Below are 9704 nucleotides of genomic sequence, written 5' to 3'. Positions count from 1 at the left end.
AAAAAAAAAAACATGTTATCATGAATCCATACACGAAGGGTTATTACACTCCACATACATGGAGCTGATCAAACTCAATTTCTAGCCTTTACATTTGGTAGACATGTTCATATTTGTCTTTTAGAAGATTCCAAACCAATCTAATTTCGGTGCAATAAATAGAAATGTTCTTCAAAAGTGACTGCTAAGAGAAAGGACTGAGTTTTTCTAAGGCCAATCCATTCATCATGGCCCATTGATCACATACAATTCGCGGGGGGGGGGGGAAGGGGGGAGGTGGAGAGAGTGATGGAGTCACATATGGATCATCATATCATTCAGCCACCGGTGAAGGAAAATTTTGCTCTAAGAGATAATTTTGCATAGATACCATTACAATCAATTGTGTTTTGGAAATAGTTTTTCTTGTTTAGCCCGACTACATGAATATCATTAGTCTAGCATAACTTTTTGTCATATGGCATATTTAGAGTTGAAATTTATGAATAGGTAAACTCTTAAATATTCTTATTCACATGTAAAGTTTGAGTCATGTTGACCAAATGATTAGTTAATATTTTTAAAGTTCAATTAAAAAAAAATATTCTCTTAAAGAAGAAAGTAGACAAGTAAAAATGTAGAGGAATCAACCAAGATATGAGAGGTAATATAGGTGAATCTCAAATCTGAAATTTGACATATCTAGCGAATCCTTTTTTAGATATCTCTACAGTAATTGTGACATTACCCTTCTATAAGGCAAAATTTGGTGGCATTGAATTAAAAAAAAAAAAAAAAGTTGGCCTATGAAACTTTTGATACACTTTTCAACTACTTTAATTTTCTATGGTTGAAAAATTGACTTGTGAAATGGATGTAAGACCATCTATCTCATGGACTAACCCATATCTTTCCATCCAACATGGCAAATGGTAACAACTTAGTTATTTTCACTAGCATTTTCTATATATATATATATATATATATATTTTTTTTTTTTAAGGTTAAATTATGCCTAATACTTTCAGCATTCAAAGTTTTGAACTTAGGGCTTGGAATTCACTTGGCGGGAACCTTCAGATAAAAAAAATCTCTAGGTAGCTGTATATGGCCTATGGGACTCCTTTATCTGCCATATGGCAGTTTAACAAGTGATCAAACTTGTGGACACTTGTTTTTACACACACACAAATAATAATAAAATAAAATAAAATAAAATAAAAAATAAAAAATAAAAAATAAATTCTCGACACTTGTTGGCATCACTTTTACTCATGTTAAATTTTAGCAAGAATTTTTATTTTTTGTTGAGTGTGTGAATAGTGAGAAAGCACTTTGCCATATGCCAAAATTAGCATGTCAATTTTTTTTATTGGAAAGGGTTTTCCGAACTTAAGGCTTTTTCCATGTCTACATATATTTTTTAATTTTTTGTTCATTTATTGAAGAAGAAAGAAACACAATAAAAAATGAAAATGTTTATAAATGTACGGCAAGATAGCTTTTTCATTCCTAATTTATATATATATATATATACCAATCTAGTGTTTGTCACGCCCAGACTCAACCCCTGTTTTCAAAAGATAACACAATCTTTGTTTTCAGGGGTCGTGAAAAGACACCCCTTATCCCCTAAAAATAGAGATTGTGTCTGAGTATACAGAACGCAAACGGTTAGCATTCCCACTCCTTATTTTTTTTATATAAAAGAAAAAATTGAATATAAAGCTGTTTGAAGCCAAAACTATGTAAGATCACCAGTTAATAGCCCCCTGCCTTGGTGATCTACGAAGACACCAAGGAACTGATTTATTACCCTCTCTAGCTATCTTATGCTTTCCGCTACATCAGTGCAAGCAAGTGGGCCTTGAAGACCCTAATGAGCAATCTGAATCAGGCAAAGCCATTCATGTAATGGAACACCTTCACCATGCCATGTTTTCCATACTACTTTCCATGTCTTTGGGCCAAAAATTGGATGAGAAGGTTATCCAAGAGACTATATATGCTCAGAGATTACTCTTTTTCAATACCAATAGATATAGAATACTAAACTTCATGCCAAAGTTGGGGAAGATCATCTTTCGAAAGCTGTGGAAAGAACTTCTTGTTATAGTAAACATCAACAAATACAAAAATAAATAAATACATATCTGCACAACACATAGAGATTTAATGAGGTTCACACACCAATGTAGTGTGCTATGTCCTCGAACGAAGAAGAAGATTTTTCACTATGTAGAAGAGGGGTTAACAACCAAACATAGGCGAGAAAACTCGCTCTAAAACCCTAGCTCGAAAACCCCCCCAGATTACAACTGCTTGCTCAATAAGAAAATAATACATTATATAGTCGTGGGCCCCTCTGCTTCCATGACATATCTCAAAAAAAAAAAAAATTTCCATTCGGATCGCGACCAAAATATATTGAAGCAGGTCATTCTTCAAAATGGGCCAAGAATTCGAGACAATAATTCTTGATCTGCAAAACTATCAAGTAGATTTTCTGAACTCTTTGATAAGAGCCTAGAAAGAACTAATGGAGAATCCTAAGAATGTGTTACGATCGTATTATTACATTCAAGCCATGAACAGCTAGAATTTGTTAGGGGGAGATCAGTAAGATATTTAGGAATATTTAGTTATTTAGTTATTAATAAGTTATTGTGTAATGGAATAGTGGATGGTAGTTTTATCTATTATGTGTAAAGGAGTGGAAATGGTGGAATGTAGTGTAACGGCTTTTCTTAGCCTTATATATTAGCAAAAATAAAGGAATGAGGATAGAGTTGAAAATCCTAAAATTATCTCAAATGGGATGAGGTAGGCTTCCTCACCCTAAGTCGAATGCCATTGGTTTCGTCTGTAAGGCTAAATCACCTATTTTATCTCATATTTCTTCTACATTCCCCTTTATTTTCTCTTTTATGTTTTATTTTCATTTTTCACCCTATTTTATCTCATCTCCCTTTGTGTGCATGCAACAAATGATATCAGAGATAAGGCACAACGCCTACCAGTGGATTCGTTCATTTTATCCCCGTGAAAAACGAGGTCATGACTTCCTCAATTAAGCCAAGAGAAGATGGCAAAAGCAACACTGCAGTTTTATTCCTAAAAGAATTGTCTTGAGCGTAAGACCAATTTTAGGGGGATGGATTATTACAGTCATATTATTACATTCAAGCCATGAACGGTTAAGATTTGTTAGGGGGAGATTAGTAGGATATTTATGAATATTTAGTTATTTAATTATTGATAAGTTCTTATGTAATGGAAGAGTGGGTAGTAGTTATCTATTATATGTAAAGGAGTGGGAATGGTGGAATGTGGTGTGTGTTGTTTCCCAACTCCAACCTATGACGGAGGACCGAAGCAAATTAATATCTCCGCCTTGTGCGTGTTTCTTCTCTGGTGTATTCCGTGAAGCTTTCTCCCCTTTCCAATAATGGTCAGTACCTCATCATCAGTTCCTCCCTCCTCTCAGTCCCATTCCACACAACCAGCCTCACGCATTCCACCGCGGCCACCAGACCAGACATTCCCGGACAAACCAGTGACTGCTTCTTCATCTCCATTACCTGCACCAGGGCTTTACCCTAGCGATAAGGAAGACTCACTCTCCCTGGATGATGGCTTTGAGGCCCCCCCAGCAGAGAATGCATTGTCTGGTCGGACAAGTGATCCAATGCAAACCATATAGGCGACAGGCAGTTACTGATGCTCTACCTAAAGCATGGAATGTGCAATACCCAGTAGAGGTAATTCCTTATCAAGGTGATCGCTATTTATTCCAATTCTCACACCCTATGGATGTCGCTAATGTTATGAATGAAGGGCCTTGGTCGGTGGGTGGTAACTTGATTGTCATGGACAATTGGAACTCCAAGGAAGACTGGGTTTTCAGCCATGTTACTTTCTGGGTACAATTCCATGATCTACCTACAGAGCTTCTTCGTATGGACATAGCTAGTTTTTTGGCTGCTAAAGTTGGGCTCCCGCTCCAAGCGATGATATTCCAGGGCATCCAGTTTGGGGCACGAGTTCAATTCCTCAGGTGTAGAATTTTGGTCGATATCACCAAACCTCTTCGTCGCCGTATAAAGATCAATCGATCATCAGGTTGTCAAACCACAGTGGCGGTAAAATTTGAAAGACTTTCAACCTTTTGTTATTACTGTGGCATGGTGACTCATGAGAGTAAGCGGTGTGTGGCTTTATTTAATGCTGAACATGACCATTGTCATATACATGGTTGTTCAATGGCCTCTACCTGCCCAGATTTTACAGGTAACCGATATGGTTCGACCTTCAGAGGAGTAACCCCAGTTCAACGCCAACTTGAGAAGATACAAATTGTTAACTTGACTGCATCTACTTCTAGCTCCCCTGAGTCTCCAACGCCGGCCTCCAACCAAGGTTTACTGCAAGACAATGCCGTGAGGAATTCATCTTCTACTTGGCAACCGTCGGCCACCACCGTAGCCAGAGTAGGAACAACTGCCCTGTCCTCGATGTTCGCCCCCTCCGGATGTCATGCAACTAATTTGACAGCTGGCGTTGTATTATTGGATCCAGGTAGCCCACTTCCATATCCCATTTCCTCCACTCCAAATCAACCCACGACAACCCTCCCACGTTTCACAACCTCCACGTCATGGGCTCCATCAGAACAAACCAACTTGAACTTGGCCAATTTACTACACCACCCAGACACTTCAAATATTCTGTTATCTCTACTTCCTCACCTTGCGGGAATTAATCTCTTTGGCCAACAATCATCTATGACACCTTGGACTCTCCCACAACCCCATAACCCATCCACTACCTCACCTAATCTAAATCCAACGACTATTACCAATTCCACTATAACTCCATCACTACCATCTCCTACACATTTTCACCATATGCCAACTATTACCTTACCTTCTACACCTCAACCTCATACTTCCATCATACCCTCATCCTCTCCAACACATCAACCTTCCTACATGGACACATCGGAGGGCACTATCCATAGTGAGCCAACTTACCTACCTGGTCCACACCCGATACCAGAGTGTATTCCCATACGTGAGAAGCCAAAAAGGCCACGATTGGAAAACAATGATTATGGCCAGCAAGAAGGAGGCACATCAGTTTCTATTTCATCGGAGTTTTTAAACTCCAATCCCGTGGAGGTTGGGGAGAGGCAGCTCCATGGGCAATCATGAAAATACCCAGTTGGAATTGTCGGGGTTTAGGGAGGGCTCCGACAATTCGTTCTCTTCTTCACCTCTCTAAACAAGAGAAGCCTGATGTGGTCTTTCTCATTGAAACAAAGTGTGGACAGCAGAGAGTGGAACAACTTAAGAGAAGGCTAGGTATGGATGACTCCTTTTCGATTGACTCACACAGGGCATCTGGAGGCTTGGCATTGCTTTGGAAACAACATATTGATCTGGAAATTCTTTCTTCCAATCGCCATTTCATTGATTCAATGGTCAAGCTGGATAATGGAATTGCTTTTTTCTTAACGTCAGTTTATGGAGATCCAGTGCGAGAAAATAGGCAACAAGTGTGGGATCAACTAATGCAACTGGGGGTTGAACAACAATCAGACTGGATGTGTCACGGCGACTTTAATTCTTTTCTATCTTAGAGAGAAAAAGAAGGAGGCAACCCTACTGAACCACGAGACACGGTTGGTTTTCAAAATCTAGTGGACAACTATGAACTACTGGATCTTCCCACTCATGGTCCTCTCTTTACCTGGAATAATAAGAGACGGGGTGCAGCCAATATTCGAATCAAACTTGATCGAGCCCTAGCAAATCAGTCATGGCGGTCTTCTTTTTCTGATGCAGCAGTTTACATACGGTCTTCAACAAACTCGAATCATTGCCCATTAATTATTGACTCTGAGGGGGGTAGATTCAAAGGCCATCGTCCTTTCAGGTTCGAGTCTATGTGGTTCCGCCACCCTGATTGCAAACCAATTGCCATATCTGCTTGGTCTTCTCCTATCAGTAATATAGAGAATCCTCCTCTATTCCAAAAAATGGAAAACTGTATACCAGTTTTCAGGAAATAGAATAAAGAGGTCTTTGGACATGTACAGACCAAAATCAAGAAACTAGAAGAGGAATTGGTCTTGATTCAAAGTGGTCCTATCACTGATGACAACTAAGTAAAGGAACATGATCTACCAACTACTCTTAACGAGGAATTGAAAAGGGAAGAGGAACTATGGCGGAAAAAGTCAAGGAACCAATGGCTACAACAAGGAGACAGGAATACAAGTTTCTTCCATTTATCTACCATCCAGCGATGAGGAAGCAACCGAATTCTTCGATTAAAGACAGAGAATGATGCTTGGACCCAATCAAATGATGAAATTTATCAGGTTATAAATGAGTATTACACTCAAATCTTTCATTCTGAAGGGGTTGATCAAGAGGCCTTATCTTTTGTTCTGAATACCATTCAGCCTAAGGTAACAGAAGAAATGAATGTTCGGTTGTGTGTTGTCCCTACTATGGAGGAAGTTGCATTAGCACTTAAGGCGATGGGCCCCCTCAAAGCTCCTGGTCCAGATGGTCTGCCACCTGTTTTCTTTCAAAGGTTCTGGGATTTTACCAAAGAAGATGTGTACTCATTTGCTTGTAATTTCTTTCGTACTGGTTCACTTCCTTTACATTGCAATGATACTCTTCTATGCCTTATTCGTAAATGTACTAATCCTAAGACTGCACATCAGTACAGACCCATTAGTCTATGTGCGGTGGTGGTCAAGATAGTCACAAAGGTTATGGCATCCAGGCTAAAAGATGTTATGGAAATTTTAGTCTCAACCGCCCAATCAAATTTTATCCCAGGGCGTTCTATCTCAGACAACATCTACACTGCACATGAAGTTTTTAATTATATCAATAAAAAAACGAAAGGCAAGCAGATGTTTCTTTCCTTGAAGCTGGACATGAAGAAGGCGTATGACAGGGTGGGATGGGAATTTCTTGAAAAGGTTCTCCTCCAATATGGCTTCTCCTCTCATTGGGTTACTATGGTTATGTCTTGTCTATGTACGGTCACTTACAAGGTCTTAACTAATGGAGCAGTGCGAGGAACAGTTATTCCAACTAGAGGTATTCGCCAAGGAGATCCTCTCTCCCCACCACTCTTCATCTTATGCTCTCAGGCTCTCAGTAGTGTGATCTCTTTGTCTCAAAGATCTGGTCTTCTCAGAGGTATTCGAGTCCGCAATCGGTCAGTTCCAATAACACATCTACTTTTTGCTGATGATTGTTTACTTTTCTCTCAAATGAAATTGGATGAGGTTTGCCATTTGAAACAATGCCTAGAGACCTACGGTAAGGCAAGTGGCCAAGTAATTAACTTGAAAAAGTCGTCTCTCTCATTCAGCCCAAATGTACATGTACACTTTAGGCGTTGGTTCTCTCGAATATTGAAAATCCCTTCTGGGAAGGGCCCTAATAAATACTTAGGCTTACCAACCTCTTTCGGTTTGTCTAAATCCGCCCTTTTTCGAGATATTATTGAAAAATCTAACCAATGCCTCAGTGGTTGGAAGACCCGTCTCCTCTCACATGCAGGAAAGGAAGTGATGCTTAAATCAGTAGCATTCTCTCTTGCTAACTATGCAGCTTCACATTTTAAGCTACCGATCACCCATCACAACCACCTTAAAAAGGCAGCTACTAAATTTTATTGGGGTGATGGTTCTGATAAGAACAAGGTTCATTGGATTTCGTGGCTTCGATTGTGTCACTCCAAAGAGAGAGTAGGATTGGGTTTTCGTGACCCCACACTTCGCAACAAAGCTTTATTAGCGAAAGTGGCATGGAGGCTTTGGTATGAACCTGATACAGCATGGGCGAAATTCATGAAGTCAATTTACTTTCCAAATTGTGAGTTCTTGAATGCAAAGTTGGGTACTAACCCATCATGGGCTTGGAGGAGCATAGTGGTGGGCAGAGAGGTTCTAAGATCCGGTTTAATATGGCGGATTGGTGCGGGAGAGAACATACATATCTGGAGGGATAATTGGTTACCCTCTTTGCCAGGTTATAAATTACATCATCCGCTTATTTGAGACTCAGGACAAACAGGTTTGGGGATCAACAAAACAAGGTCTTTTTCACAGTGAAGAGTGCATATCATTTTCTCTGTAACATGTGGACAGAGAAGGAGTTGGAGCGGCCATCCTCATCAACCAGTCATCGATGGCGGGAGGTCCCAACAGATGTTTGGAAGGCCATTTGGAATTGCAACACATTACCAAAGGTTAAGAATTTTCTATGGAGATCTTGTGCAAACGGCCTAGCTTCAGCCTCGGCCTTGACCCACAGACATATACATGTGGATCCGATTTGCCATAGATGTGGGGCGGTGTCAGAATCGATATCACATGTAATCCTCTATTGCCCTTTTGCACGGGCGGTCTGGCATGGTAGCAGTGTAACATATGTGGTTCCAGCAGATAACAATGATCCTCTTTACAAATGGATTCAAGGTTGGGCAGCACTCAAGTCATATGGAAAGAAGGTTGCAAGAGAGGTGGTCTCACAATGTTCTTTCATTGCATGGCATATTTGGAAGGCTTGAAATGACTACATTTTTGCAACGAAGGTCTGGTCACCAATGGAGGTCGTTGCTGCCACACATAGGGCTTGGTCTGAATATATTTCAACCCCCAAAGACTAGCAAGAATTTAACATATCTCCACCTGTCTTGAGGGCTTCGGTCTTGTCATCCCCACCACCAAATTTCCACAGGTTACGCTGTGATGCTTCTCTCAATCTTTCCGGAGAGCGAGGAGGTATTGGATTTCTCTTATGCGACTGGCTGGCACATCCTAAGGTGGTCGTTTCGAACCCTGTTAAATTCTCCACTATTCTTGTAATACCCTACTTTTTAAACCCGGTCTGATTAAGCGGTTGAACTGGTTTAACTATGCAGGAACCGAGCCAGAGGAAGTTAGAACGGGTTCCTTATGGGCTATGATGGCACGGGTGACCTTAAACACCGGCTGGCCCGACAAGTCTGAGCCAGTGCCAGAAGAGACAGGAGTGCCCAAGCCGTGTACATGCACCTACCATAAGGCTATGTACGGATAAAGCAGGTATTATATCCATATTTTAAGGTATATACGTATGCTACATCGTATGCCAGGGGTGGGGTTCGCGCCGGGGCCCGAACCCGGACAAAATCCCAAGTTTTAGCCCTCAGGTGGGTAGGACAGGTGGGTACACCCACCCACCTGAGTGACCCATCCATATGCACTGCTCACTTATTAGGAATTATATATAAAGCTTTATGATTTTCTCTTCTTTCCATTTATTACCCCCGTACGTTGGTGAGAAGAGTAAAGAGGAGAGAGAAAGAAAAGGAAGAAGAAAGGAAGAGAAGGAAGAGGAAGAAAAGTGGGATTTTAGCGGCGCCGAAGCTCGATCTTCCCATTCCGGCGCCGGGAGAGTGATCTTCAACTCTAGATCTACAGTTAGAGGTAAGCAAAGTTGGGTTTTGTGAACATTCACCATACCCAAGCTTTAAAACCCTTGATTCGAGTATGGTTTCTTGAGATCTTGTAAATCTCCTTTGAAATGATGAATCTAAGGTTTAATAGATGATTTATGTGTTGATCTTGAAGGATTTGAAGAGATATTGACAAGGTGGAAGGAACATTGTGGGTTTGAAGTGATTTGGAGGGTTTGAAGTCGTTCTTG

Source organism: Macadamia integrifolia, chromosome 14 (genome assembly GCF_013358625.1).
Source record: "Macadamia integrifolia cultivar HAES 741 chromosome 14, SCU_Mint_v3, whole genome shotgun sequence".
Taxonomy (NCBI): domain Eukaryota; kingdom Viridiplantae; phylum Streptophyta; class Magnoliopsida; order Proteales; family Proteaceae; genus Macadamia; species Macadamia integrifolia.
Note: the sequence above shows the minus strand (reverse complement) of the source record.